This window comes from Vitis vinifera, chromosome 19, assembly GCF_030704535.1.
Source record: "Vitis vinifera cultivar Pinot Noir 40024 chromosome 19, ASM3070453v1".
Taxonomy (NCBI): Eukaryota; Viridiplantae; Streptophyta; class Magnoliopsida; order Vitales; family Vitaceae; genus Vitis; species Vitis vinifera.
In genome coordinates this window covers 23,751,649-23,765,672 of record NC_081823.1, presented here as the reverse complement: position 1 = coordinate 23,765,672, position 14,024 = coordinate 23,751,649, and the positions used below count along the sequence as shown (strand labels likewise).

At 38.6% G+C, this 14,024-nt stretch overlaps 1 protein-coding gene across 12 annotated transcripts in view; it reads left to right on the top strand.

Moving 5' to 3' along the window:
• The window catches only part of LOC104877757 (uncharacterized), a 71,763-nt gene that overhangs the window by 19,723 nt on the left and 38,016 nt on the right, over nt 1-14,024 (top strand). For 4 of the 12 annotated variants that reach the window (XM_059735247.1, XM_019217227.2, XM_019217228.2 and 1 more), the window contains exon 3: nt 6,241-6,420. The exons of the other annotated variants lie outside the window; for them this stretch is intronic. The gene's annotated coding sequence lies outside the window, so the exon portion shown is untranslated. The remainder of the gene's footprint in view (nt 1-6,240; nt 6,421-14,024) is intronic. 12 annotated transcript variants of the gene reach the window in all.

The window sequence follows — 14,024 nt, the reverse complement described above, 5'->3', positions numbered from 1 at the left end:
ATCCCATTCTCCTCCGAATACCATACACCATTAATCCTAATTTGGTCTACATTATTTCTTCTCTTGTGAGCGTTTGCCATCCTGTGGAAGAAGCCTGTGTTTCTGTCACCCTCTTTCAGCCATACTTCCCTAGATTTTTGTCTCCAAGAAACCTCTTCTAATAACACCCATTTTTTGTATTCTTCACTTGCTTCTCTTCTAGCCTCTATCTCTTCCAAAGACAGTCTGTTAGTCTTCTCCTTTGTATCCCAAAACTGCAGCTGATCCAACGCCAAATTCTTCATGTAATCCACCCTGCCAAAAACATCTTTGTTCCACTCCTTAAGTTTAGTCTTTACAACCTTTAGTTTTTTAGCTAGTATAAAGCTTGCAGAACCATTAAAGTTGTCCCCCTCCCACCAGGCCTTCAACAGATCCTTAAACCCCTCCACTTTAAGCCACATATTCTTAAATCTGAAAGGGGAAGACCCTCTTCTCAAATCCCTTCCTTCTAACAGAATTGGGAAGTGCTCAGACACTGGTCTTGGGAGGACACATTACCTTGAGCCACTAAAGTGGCTATCCCACTCCTCATTGACCAGGAAATGATCTAGTCTTGAGAGAGACTGGTTATTCACCCCTCCACTCCAAGTAAAAGGACCCCCAATCAGAGGCAAGCCCTTTAGCTATAAATCTTCTATTACATTTAAGAATCTTCTCATGTCTGAATCTAAACTCCCTCCTCTACTGTGTTTTTCAGGGCTTAGGATAGCATTAAAGTCACCAGCAACACACCACGGCCTATTCCAAAGACCGTAGATGGCCCCTAACTCATTCCAAAAACATTCCCTGTCTTTCCTCATGGTCGGACCATAGACCCCTGTAAAAGTCCACGTAAAGCCATCCTCATAGTTCTTGAAATGGCAGGAGATTGAATGTTCTCCCTTTTCTAACCCGATCAGTTCCAACACCCTATTATCCCAGAACACCATTATACCACCCGATGTACCCCTTGAATCGACAGTTCCCCATTCTAAAAATCTTCCCACTCCCAAACTCCGAACAATACCCCTTAAAATCTCCTAGATTTTTGTTTCCTGCAAACAGACCAAGTCCACCCTATTATTCTTAATCAAAGCTTTGATCACCTTCCTCTTATCACAATTATTAGCCCCTCTAACATTCCAAGAAAATAGTCGAATCTTCATCTAAACTTAGAAGAACTGCCCCCCCTTCTCCTCCTCCAATATAATTCACAGTCCATTCCAGGTTTCTCAACTCCCTTTCGAACTTTGAAGATTCCAATTTTCTCTTTTTCCTACCATCCAGCTTCCCCTTCTTCCCCTTCTGAAGTTTCCTTTCTTTCATTCTTTTAAGTAGAAACAGAATCTCTCCTTCAAAGCCCTCCGTCGGCATTCCGATACATTAGCTAAACTTAGCCAAACAACTGGACTGCCAGCACGACTCACCCACTGCATTCCCCTCCTCCGTAATCTCTTGAGGAACCCTTTCCATAACGTCCTCTATCTCCACCTCGCCAGTCCCATTAGCAGACCCTAACAACCCAGAGAGCTCCGCCTCCCTTCCATTCGCCATGATTATCCTTAGAGGACCCAAATCTGCTTCCCCAACTATTTTCGAACTGCAACCTCGGCCGCAACCCCCATTTGTGCCGACAAACATCCCATCCCACCTAGAAAGAGTAGAAAAAGAGAAGAAATCCCGCTTCCCCAACAAGAAAAAAGACCGAGAAAGAGGGACTGTGTGCTTGGACGCCTCCTCCAACAGAGCTTCTTCGGTAAGCTCTTTAGTGAATGGCACCGGAGGAGAGGAGCCCTGCTGCACGCCGAGAACAACCCCGTCTGAACACCCGCGGACCACCTCTCGGCAACCCCTACGAGCCCAAGCCCTAATGTCGTCTTTGAAAGTAGGTCGCCCCACCACAATTGGACTTTTAGTTAAGTCCAAAGTGGGTCGGCCCACTTCCATATAACTAATTAAAGTTGTGTGTGAGTTTGGTGTTGGGCCTAAGTGGGATGACCCACAGTCCTCTATGAAACCTAACAGGCCCTCCTCATTGGGCCATCTCTGGAAAGTTGTCTCCAGCCTGTTTGAGAGTGGGCCTAAGTGAGATGGCCCACACTCTTCTTTGTGCCAGACAGGCCCTCCTCGTCAAGCCTCCTCTCCACCGCCGTTTCCTTATCCCAGCCCAAAGATCCATTAGCTTTGGCTGCAGGCCCAAATTTTGAATTATTCCCCCTACCATGCTTCTGCCTCTTTTTGGACGTGTCCGCCTCTGCCCCTCTTGTCGGCATCAAGTCAGAAAAAGGAGTCTCCGTGACTGTTCTGCAACATTTTTCTCCATCTTCAGACGGCACAGCCACCTTTGCAGGCTGCCCAGTTGACTGTACCTGTTTCACCACACATCCAGCGCGTGAAGCCCCCCGGTCTTCTTCCCTAACCTCCTGCTCCTTTCTCGATCCATTTCTGATCACCGGAAACACTTCGAACACCCTTGGCAGCACCTCCCACCACAGTTGAAAAGCAAAACAAGTGGTGCCGATTACCACTTGCAGGGAACTTGGCCATTCTATCCCCTCCAATTTCACTAATAATCTGGCCCATTGGAGCTCGTTAAATGCAGCAGTGCTTTCATCCACTGCAACAAAGCCCCCACAGCAGTCTCCAATCTTTTCAAAAACTTCCCAGCTCCAAAGGTGCAGTGGTAATCCCATCATTCTCACCCAAATTTCCTTAAGATGTTCACCACTTTGAAAACACCCCACCTTTGGGTCCCACCTTTCCAAGTGTAGAATCGAATCCTTAAAACATCGGAAGCCTCTTAATAACACTTTGTTTGCCTCTGCTTTATTCTCAAACTCAATCAGAATAAAAGGGCCCCCCATCCTCGCTAACTTCACTCCTCCTTTGAATTTCCAGTGATCTTTTCCCCAACTTTCCAGAGCACACAGGTCTGGAAGCGAAACCAAAGTCCCTCCCCATCTCCCAACCAGGCATCGGTCTAAATGCTCCCTTCCTCTTGCCACATCTTCTTCTCCCAGTTGTAGCCACGTTGCTTCCCCTAGTTTTCTGTAAACCAGCAACTCCCTTCCTCTACTGTAAACCAGCAACTCCCTCCTCTTTTCCCCATGAGAGGAATAAGGGTTTGGAGTTCAACTCACCTTTCCTTATTGTATAGAAGATATGGCTTTTCTTAGGCACCATAGTAATGAAGGTTGCATTTGTACTTTGATTTATTACCCCATTGGTGTGGAACTCAATAAACACCCTCATAAGATCCTCTTTTATCACATCCCAACACTCTTGATAAACTGGAATAGTAAAACCATCAGGACTAGGGGCCTTTTCCTTATTTAATTGAAACACTGCCATTCGTACCTCCTCTTCAAAAAAAGGCCTATCCAGCCAAACTGCACTCTCTCCAGGAATAGGGACCCAATCAACACCTTCAACCCTCTAAGAGTCACCTTCAGGTTTGGAATAAAGTTTCCCAAAGAAATTTACAATCTCCTCAGAGATAACCTCAATGTTGCTTAAAGTCTCCCCCCTCTCAGAAATCAGAGACTTAATGAATTTCCTGCTCCTCCTTCCAGTGGCCATTCTGTGAAAGAACTTAGAATTGCAATCCCCCTTCTTTAATCCACTTGACCCTAGATTTTTGTCTCCATTGAACCTCTTCCTTTAATAGCAAATCCTCCAGCTCCCCTCTTCTTAAGGTCCTTTCTGATACCAAATCAGGATTCAAATTCCCTTCTTGTTTAATTAGATCAATTCTACCTAAGTCCGAAAGGATGAGCTTTTTCCTCTCTCTTAAATCTCCAAAGGCCACTTTATTCCAATCTTTCAACTTTGATTTAACAAACTTTAATTTCCTCATGAACTTGTGACCTTCCCAACCTTCAACCGTGCACTCTTGCCACCAATCACTAAACATCTCCTTAAACTCAGGATGGAGCAACCACATATTCTCAAACCTAAAAGGAGTCGGACCCCATTTTAAGGAATTAGTTTCCAAACAAATTGGGCTATGATCTGAGGTCCATCTAGGAAGCGCCTCTTGAAAATTTTGAAAGAAAAAGGAATCCCACTCAAAAGAAAACAAAAACCTATCCAATCTCTTGCAAATAGGAACAGCTTGCATGTTTGACCAAGTAAAAGCCACATTCCTTAGAGGGGGGTCCAACAAACCACTCTCTCTTATAAACTTGTCAAAACACCTCATATTGAGAGTTAACCTAGAATCACCCATCTTCTCAAAGACCCTCCTGATAACATTAAAATCCCCTCCTACACACCACCTTGGGAAGGTCAGACCATACAGGTCCTGAAGCTCCAACAAAAAGTCCTTCCTCCACAAAAGCTTATTCAGGCCATACACTGAAGTTAACCAAAAAGACCCTTCTTCACTAGAGTTCAACTTCACAGTTACAGAGAAAGATCCTAACACCTTCTCTGTACACTTGAACTTATTTGAATCCCACAAAATCACAATCCCCCCTGAAGCCCCACAAGCAGGAAGAGCAGCCCACTCCATGCTTCTACCTTTCTAGACACTGCTCACAAACCTCCTGTCCCAAATTTCTCTCTTCGTTTCCTGAAGCATCACCACATTTGGACTTTGAGTACTTAAAAACCTTCTGACAGTTCTCCTTTTCTTCTTGGAACCTAATCCTCTTGTATTCCAACTTAAGATCTTCATGTAAACAAAAACAACCTATCACAACCAGCAACCAAACCTAATCCTCTCATCAGGTTCTAGAGTCATTTTTCTTCTTCCTTCTGGAATATACCTTATCCGTAGATAGAGTACTCTTGCTCTCTATTTCTGCACCTTTTCCATTATCTTTGACAATTCTAATCCTTAGACTCTCCAAAACCGACTACACCTTGACTATTTTCCTAGTCGTGAGACCCTCAACCTGAAAACCTTCCAACGGGAGGGTGGGAGGTTTTGGCTCTGGGGACGAAGCCTTGCTTGAGACACAAAGCTCCTCTAGGTTACTGAGTGTTTCCCTAGACAAAGGGCAGCCTTTAAAATTTTGGTTAGAGGTTTCTACAGAAAATGCCACACCTTCAGAACAGGACACGCCAACACGACGACTGAGCTCAACAATAGGAGAACTTGAAAAGGGACCACTTTGAGAAGCAAAGATTGACTCCAACAGAATCAAAAAAATGGCTAACACCGAGAAGGAAGAACTGAAGAAAGGTCCATAACCTTTTTATATATTTATTTTTTTCTGCTTAACCAAAACGACGCCATTTTGATGCATTTCATTATTAATTGATACTGTTTTATTGTTGTCTAAATTCAAATCCCCAATTTCTTTCTACACAAACCGAAGTATCGAACCCTACTGTATTTCATTTTAGTGAAGCTCTTTAAGACTCAATGTATTGATTTCCTGTGAACAATACAATGATCAGTAAGTTGTCAACAACCCAACTCATCTTGGTAAGCTCACTGTTCTTTTACAGTGGATGAGCTACAATCTCTGGTTGAATTCATCTTCTCCAGCAGCCAACTTCATCCTATCCTATAAGCTTCTGGTTTATGGTATTCTTGAATCATCATAAAGCTTTCAAGCATCTTCAATAGGCACTCTCTCAAGCTTAAAACCCTCAAATCAATTCCAATTTTATCCAATCAAATACAAATGTGATTCATGGCTTGCGTACATGCTGTTTGTACAAATGCCCAAGACTTGTGTGTAATCTTGTTTTTTGGTTGTTATGTGAGCTTTGAAAAGCATAAGTTCAGACGATGACACAGATAATAGAGTGAGGGAAATGTGGAAATACAAGAACTTAGAAGCAACCATGACTGTAGAAATGAATTAGAAAAGAAAAACGAGTAGCTCAAAGTCAAAACTCTTGGTTTCTCTCCGGGATTTTTTTCTGTTAGTTTGTTTATGTATTGAAGGGATTTCTTGTTAGAAATAAAAGAACTTAAAACATTTCTTCTTAGGTAGTTAAAGACATCATGATCTTACTAGCAGATAGAAAAAGGAAGAAATGTAGAAGAGATCTTTTGTTCATCTAATTAGCTAAATCCCATCTACTGGTGCACTCATTCTATTTGTCCTCTACATTATGCTAGTGTACATTATGTTAGTGTTTATAAGCTGTCGAAATTTCGATGGAATATATCATTTCTAATTTCTTATAATTGATTTTAATTTTAATAATATATAAATGATATATTTATGATGTTATACTAATTTCATGGTTTGACTACAGTCTCAATACTGAGAAGCCTTAATGCTTGCTGCATAAATGAGGAGCATGCTTATAGGAAACTGAAGAAACAAATTTCAGGCTCTGGGAACATAAAAGTTGGAAAAATTCAACTTAGTTATTTCAATGAACTTAAGCAAATGAATAAGGTTCTGCTTATCTGGAGCTTGAATTTTCATCAAGGTTCCTCACTCCTCTGTACAAGTCTTTGATTTGAGAACCATTTTGATTTAATCTTTTTTTTTTTACCAAATGGAAAGCAATATAGAGGAGTTTGGAATCCATTGAGGACATTAGAGACTGGATCTCCAATGAATCTGTTTAGGTCCTCCTCTGGACTCTTCCCATATGAAGAGGTTTTAGACACAAAAACTCTTATTCCATGATCTTAAACTGCAACACAGATAAGTTTCCCAGCAACTTACATTCTACTCTGCAGCCATTCCTTTCAGAACAGAGCAACTTTTGTTCCTTTTGTTCAAAAGTTTTAGCTTAATTTTGATTGTTTTGTGTTTGAAACTAAAATTTGAATTATGAGTCTAGCAAATTGTTGATGTATCTGGTGTAAGCCATGGCTTGTAGTTTATATATCTCACTAGTTTGTTTGCCTAAGTTTTGACCAATCCATGGAAATGAAAACTTGAGGTGAATAGCTTTAATTTATTTAAATCATGTGCATATATCAATATAATGCCTATAAAAAAAAAGCGCATGTATTATAGAAATCATAGGGAATACATCTCCAGCTGTATTTGTCGAACCTCCTAAAAACTTTTTCCTCTTTTTACCCTATGTTTTCTTCTGTTGAGTCATATTTGATTGATGGGAAGTAGTAAAGGATGAAACGAAAACCAGGATGACTTCAACCTTTCACCAGATTCTAAGTTCTCATTTCTTTCCCTTTGTCTTCTTAGCAATCAAATGGAGCCTTATAGATAAATAAGAGGAAACCTGCCAGGCCGAATACAAGAAGCCAAAAGAAAATAAGCTTTAACTCAACTTTACACATGGCTGGAACATGATGATTATCCAGTGTGTCCTTGTAAGAAGCCCATATTGTTGTACCCTTGAAAATCTAGCAGCAACTTCAATGAAGTGTATTGAAATTTAGAGAGGAAAACTCTAATTTTTTTCTTATCACATAAATGGTAGATAAAGCTAGAATATATAGGAGAAGCATGACAACAGACCTGTCATTGAATCCCCACAATTCCAGTAACAAACAATCCCTTAAAATAAGGGATATATGCGGATGGAATTAAAATGGAGATTTGGAATACAGTCATCCTTATCTCTTATTTAAAATAGGAAATAAAATCAGAATCTAATCAGAATTCCAAAAGACTGGGAAACTAATTCCTAAAAGTTAGGAATTAAATTGGAAATCCACCCCCCCCCCCCCCCCCCCCCCCCCCTCCCCCTCAAGTTGGGGAATGGATGTCAATCATTCCTAACTTGGAAGTCAATTCTTCAAACTTTATTCTTTTGATGGGTAATTCTTCAAACTTTATTCTTGAAATGACTTTTGTTAGAACATTAGCTACTTGAAGATGTGTAGAAGTATGAATCAAGTTTAGTATCCCTTCTTCTATTTTTTCTTTGATGAGATGATGATCCAACTCCACATGTTGAGTCCTATCATGGTGAACAAGATTTTTAGCAATATTGATTGCAACCAAATTGTTACAAAACACTGTCATTGGCTCTTTTGTTGGTATTTTTAATTCATCAAGTAATCTTTTCAGCCATATTCCTTCACATATACTTTGAGCTAAGGCCCTATACTCTGCCTTGGCACTACTCCTTGCGACAACAGATTGCTTCATGCTATGCCAAGTCACCAAGTTTCCTTGCACATAGGTGTAATAGCTAGTGGTTGATCTTCAGTCTATAATTGATCATGCCCAATCAACATCTGATTAGACTTCAACTTCCTTATTTTTTCCTTTTCATGCCTAGAAAGTATCTTAGAGTTCCTAGATGTTTGATTTCAAATTCTCTAGCAAGAACTTCCTTTAAACACTCCATTTTTTAGTATAATCCCCTGTCACAGTAATATCGTCACCATAAACAATGAGAATGACAATCTTCCCATTTGGAGAGAATTTAGTGAATAAGGTATGATTGGCTTGTCCTTGAGAGTACCCCGCTTTGGGCAATTACTTAAGACCATACAAAGACTTTCAAAGTTTGTAGACTTTGTTGACATTACTTCCTATCTTAAAACTGGGTGGAATTTCCATGTACACTTCCTCTTCCTAGTCACCATTGAGGAAAGCATTTTTGACGTCTAATTGATAAAGGGGCCAATCTAGGTTAGTTGCTAAGGATAACAAACCTGAATTGTATTGAGCTTAGCAATGGGAGCAAAAGTCTCTTGGTAGTCTATGTCGTATGTTTGAGTGAATCCCTTGGCAGCAAGCCTTGCTTTGTAGTGATTTATACTTCCATTTGGTTTATACTTGACAGTGAAAATCCACTTGCATCCTACTGGTTGTTTCCTTTCTAGTAAATCTGAAAGTTCCCAAGTACCATTTCTTTTTAGAGCGCTAATTTCTTCCTCGGTGGTAGCCTTCCATTATGATTTTTCTAGAGCATCATGAATACTCTGTGGAATTTCTACATGGGAGAGATTAGTGACAAATGCCCGATATTTTGGTGATAGACCATCATAGGAAACAAATTTGTAGATAGGATGTTGGGTACATGCTCTCATACCTTTCCTTAATGCAATAGGAACATCAAGGTCATCATTAGCAATAATATCAGTCTGGATTTCATGAAAAGTGTTACTTGGACTATTTATACTCGGATTGGATTCATGTTTTTGCTCGGGAGGTGTGTGATCCTTTATTTCCTCTTGGGGCCTTTTCCTCGTTGAATAAACACAAAGCTTGTTATTGCAAGTTGAGTATGGATAAGAGTGACCGGATCTTGGTTGTTAGGCAAAGGCAAAGTTGATTTGATGATGATGATATTAGGCTCGGTTTCTGGTGGAATGGAGGGAATGAAGGTAGGTTCAGTTTTAGTTTATGATGGAATGGAAGTATTAGGCCAAAAATTACTTTCTTGTATAGCTGAGTTCTCCCCCTGAATTTAAGTTTTTGGATAATATGATTAGTTTTCAAAAAAAGTTGCATCCATGGAAGTGTAGAATTTTCTAGTGATAGGGGAGTAGCGTTTGTAACCTTTTTTAGTGGGAGAGTAGCTGAGAAAGAGACATTTGATGGCCTTTGGGTCAAGTTTGCTTCAGAATTGTTTATGGACATGGACAAATGTCGTACGCCTAAATGCTTTTAGTAGTAGGGATGAGATGATTTGGGTTTTTGGGTAGGAGAGGAGAACTTGACAAGGTTTTTGGAATTTTAGGAATCTTGATGACATTTCATTAATGAGGTATGTCGTTGTAAGGACTACCTCACCCAAAAAATGTTTAGGAACATTTGTGATGAACATAATAGATCTGGCCACTTCAATAAGGCGTTGGTTTTTCTTTTAGTTACCTTATTTTGTTGAGGTGTGTCAACACAAGAGCTTTGATGCACTATACCATGACTCATTAGATACTCTCCAAGTATAGACTTGAAGTAATCTTTAACATTTTTTGATCTAAAGACTTTGATTTTTGTTTGAAATTGTGTTTGGATCGTACTATTGAAAATTTTTAATACAGTACCAACCTCAGATTTTTTTTTTCATTAAGTATACCCAGGTTATTTAGTATGGTGATTAACAAAAGACACAAACCACCGAGCTCTTGAGATGTTTTTGACTCTAATGGGTCCCCATATATCACTATGAATGGATGCAAAAGGATGAGATGTTTGTACCCTTGGAGAGGATAGTTATTTCTCACATGTTTGGATAATTGACATGCTTCACATTGGACAACCTCGATATTGGTATTATTGAATAATGTAGGTACCAACTTTTTCAAATACAAAAAATTGGGATTACCTAATCTATAGTGCCACAACATGATGACACTTGTTATTATATAATCTTGAAAAAACAGGAAAAGACATGGTACTTGCAAGCTTGTTTTTTAGGATTATTATGACCTTTAAGGAGATAGAGCCTTGCACGTTCCCTAGCATTTCCAATCATCCCCCCCGATTCCAAGTCCTAAAATTCACAATGATTTGAGAAAAAATTAGTAATGCAATTCAAATCCTTGTTAAGTTTGCTAATGGATGGTAAATTGCAAATCAAATTTGGAACAAAGAGAATAGAATTTAGAACTAGGTCATCTGTAATGGCAACAGATCCTATTTCGGCTACCTTAGACAATGATCTATTAGCAATTCAAACTATAAGATTCCCAGAACTTGGGCTATAGTTGTGAAATAGAGCAGCATTACCAATAGGATTTGATGCATCGGAGTCTACAATCCAAGGGTTGTGTTTCTCCATTTGAGTGCTCAAAGGCACTGAAAAGTTACCATTTTGAGTGATTGATCTGGTGCTTGTGGACTCGAGTGGATAGTGATAGGTACAGATTTGGCTCTAATGCCATATTGAGATTTAAAGAGGAACACTCTAATTTTTTCTTATCACATAAACAGTAGAAAAAGCTAGAATATATAGGAGAAGCATGACAATAAACTTGTCATTGAATTGCCACGATTCTAGTTATAAACAATCCCTTAAAATAATGGGTATATATGGATGGAATTAAAATAAAGATTTAGGATACAATCATCCTTCTCTTTTTATTTAAAATAAGAAATAAAATCAAATTCTAATTAGAATTCCAAAAGACTAGGAAACTAATAACTAAAAGTTAGGAATTAAATTGGAAATCCACAAAGTGTCTAAAAAGTAATCCAATTTGTAAGAGCTTGAGGAGTTTGAACCAGTCATCATGTCTTGTGCATCTACAATGTGGCTATTACGCTCCATGTTTTTTTGTTGATTGGTTATTTTAGTTGATGTAGATGTATTGGTCCTTGCTAGTCCTCTCTGCATTGTTTTGCTTGAATCTAACCTAAATTTTGTGGATTGATGTGCTACTTTAAGGCATTCCTTTGGCTTGAAACTGTGAAGTCTGGAGAACATGAAAACTGCACTCCTTTGGCCTAGTTACCACTTGAAATTCTATTGAATTGTTTACAAGATCATTATGCATTCACCAAGAATCACACTCTCCCTCCCTTTCTATCTCACACACACAAACCCATTGGCCCACGCACAAACACATTGTACATGCAAATGAATTAAGAAAATGATTAATTTTAGCTTTAGAAGATCGTATAGGTTGGGATAGAACCACAAGATGGAAGATATAGATTCTTGCTCTATTTTCTCCATTTTGGTCTTTTGGAATCTTGAGATGCATTCGCCTTTGGGTTCTCTCATCTTGCTCCTATTCTATGTAGGTTTTGCTCTGCTTTTGGTTTGGTTTTTTTTAGTGATGGAAACAGGGTGCATGTGGTGTTCATGGGGTTCTATGATTTGGAACTTGCATTTTTAGATTTGAGAAGTGATTGGAAGGATGGGGGAGAGGAGCAAGAGTGTAACGCCTCAAATTAATTTTTAGGGGTAAAATCATAAATCAGAAATACAAAATAAATTAAATAAATTAAATAAGGATAAAAATGTTTTTTCGCATTTAAAAGCTCTAGTTATGAATTAGATTTTTTGACTTCTCTATATAGAAACCCTTTTACACGGAGATTAGAGAGATCAGAGAACGTAGGTTGAAGATTTGGGAGCTTAGTGTCACGGACTTAGGCTTTTCCTAAGTTCATATGCAACACTTAGACAACTTAAGCCACTTGATGTTGTTAAGTCAACCTTTCCCACCTGCTTAGTTAGCTAAGCTAGGCAAGTAGGTACATAACTTGGAAGCTAGAATGAGAACCGATGGCAACACTTGAAGAAAGAAAGCTTTGTATTGCTCAAGGAATGCTTTACACGGCTAAAATCTCTCAACTTGCTTGGTTGGCGGTTGGTTGGTTGGTTGGTTGGTTGGCCAGATGAGGCCCTCACCCATTTATAGGCACCTTAGGAACTCCCTGGAACCTTGGAGGGTTCCTTACAAATCAAGAATGTTCCATCACTAACCTAGACACTACCTATGTACAAGTATATACATGGAAGACTCTAGAAATCTCTACAACGCTCAAGGACCTTCCATACTTCTCCAAAGCTGTGTAGAACTCTCCACACTTCTATAAGACCTTCCACACACTTCCAAAGCTATGTAGGCTCCTTCAATCTTCTAGAACCTTCCTGCTCCCCTGTATAAACCCAAGTGAGGGAGTCATTTGGAGTAGGTTGTGACATAAGGGTTTAAAGATCAGTTTTCTAGGTAAGATTTTGACCCTTAGATTAATATTTTATATTCCTTTATTAGTTTTGAACAATTTAAAATTCCTTGAAAGATCTTAATCTAGATTAGGGTTTGTTTATTTAATTTTAGATCAAGAAGATTAGAAATTTATGAACATGGGTTGATTTATTGATGGAGATAGGAAAATTCTGAATATTCAATTGAGTAGATTTAAAAATAAAATAAAATAAAATATAAAAAAGTAGAAGAAAATAAATTGTAGGTTTGGATGAAAAATAAAATAAAATAAAATATTTCGATTGTGCGAGCTTTAGATTGGAAAAGAAAAGGAAAAAAAAGGGTGAATGGCAGTCCAACTTGCAATAGGATGGTTAGATTAAAAAAAAAAGAGGAGAAAACATATGGATTGTAGGGGGTACAAAAAAATAAAATAAAATAAACAAAATAAAATGTGTGGATGTGTGTGACGCTTGAAGGTGGAGGTTGAAAAGAAAAGAAAAGAAAACAAGAAGGAATGGCTTGTTGGCAAATGTCTTTGGTAGTGGAAAAAGAGAAAAAATTTTAAAAACTGGTGCATTTGGTACCTTAGAGAGAGACAGTGGTGTGTGAAGATTGAAAAGAGAGGAAGTGGTAGATAGAATGTTATAGTATGTTGAAAAGCTTTTCACTCGGGATATTAGAAATCCCGAGATTTTAGGAAGCAAGGATTGCTAGTGCAGTCCTGATTTTTAAGGGAATCTGATGCCATTTTGAATTTTATTTCCTAATTTATTGCTGATTATTTCCATGATTTTTTTTATCTTTTATTTAATTGGAGATTTCTATTCAAATCTTAGCTTTCTCAGTAATTTTTTATTCATTTTTTTTTCAAATAATTAAAAATGTAGCAGTGTTCTTTTTATCTTGTACCTTTGCACATGGTATTAGAGCAAAGGTTTTTTTTTTCATTGAGAGAAAAAGATGGGTGACTTCAAAAAGGCCCTCATTGGGTTAAGCGAGGATGGATCCAAAGAAGGCTCTAACCAGTCCTCTTCATCTGCCCTCACAATTAACCCCATTGCTTCTTTGATCATTCATCTCTCCAAATTACCTCTTATGAACTCAATGGCAGGAACTTTTTTCAATGGTCTCGATCAGTTCAAACGGTTATTTGAGGGAGAGGCAAAATCAGCTTCATAAATGGGATTGTATAGGAACATGCTCTTACAAACCTGAGTTACTCTTCTTGGGACCCAAATAATGCTCTAGTAATGGTCTAGCTCATTAACTCAGTGGAGGATCACATTGGTTCACTATATCTGGTACATGACACGACAAAGGCAATATGGGATAAGGTCCTATTGTCATATTCAGACCTGGAGAACTTAACCTAATAGTGCGAATTAAGTGATCATGCCTGAGATCTCAAACAAGGTAATAAAAGTGTGACTAAGTACTATACATCCTTGACTAAGATTTGGCAAGAATTGGATATTTTCGAACCAACTTATTG